Below are 269 nucleotides of genomic sequence, written 5' to 3'. Positions count from 1 at the left end.
ACAGACGCCAGGAGGCAGGTCCCGGGACAAAGAGGCCCCCGCGGCCGAGGCCGGGCTATTTATGGCGGCGTGAGCCGGGGCCTGGCGACCGTAGCTGTCCTCTTAGATGCCTGTTTCCACCTGCGACATTTCCCCGTTGTTCGTCCAAACAAGAATAAAATAAAGGGAGAGAGGCCATTAGTGAATGTTTCACACTCTCCCGGGCAACTACTCAGAGATATTTTGTGAATAGTACTTGAAAAACAAAAAACAGGTGCCCCGACTGCCCA

The sequence above is a fragment of the Myotis davidii genome, unplaced genomic scaffold (assembly GCF_000327345.1).
Source record: "Myotis davidii unplaced genomic scaffold, ASM32734v1 scaffold1006, whole genome shotgun sequence".
In the NCBI taxonomy this organism is placed as follows: domain Eukaryota; kingdom Metazoa; phylum Chordata; class Mammalia; order Chiroptera; family Vespertilionidae; genus Myotis; species Myotis davidii.
The sequence above is the reverse complement of the archived record's forward strand: the minus strand, read 5'-3'. Positions refer to the sequence as shown.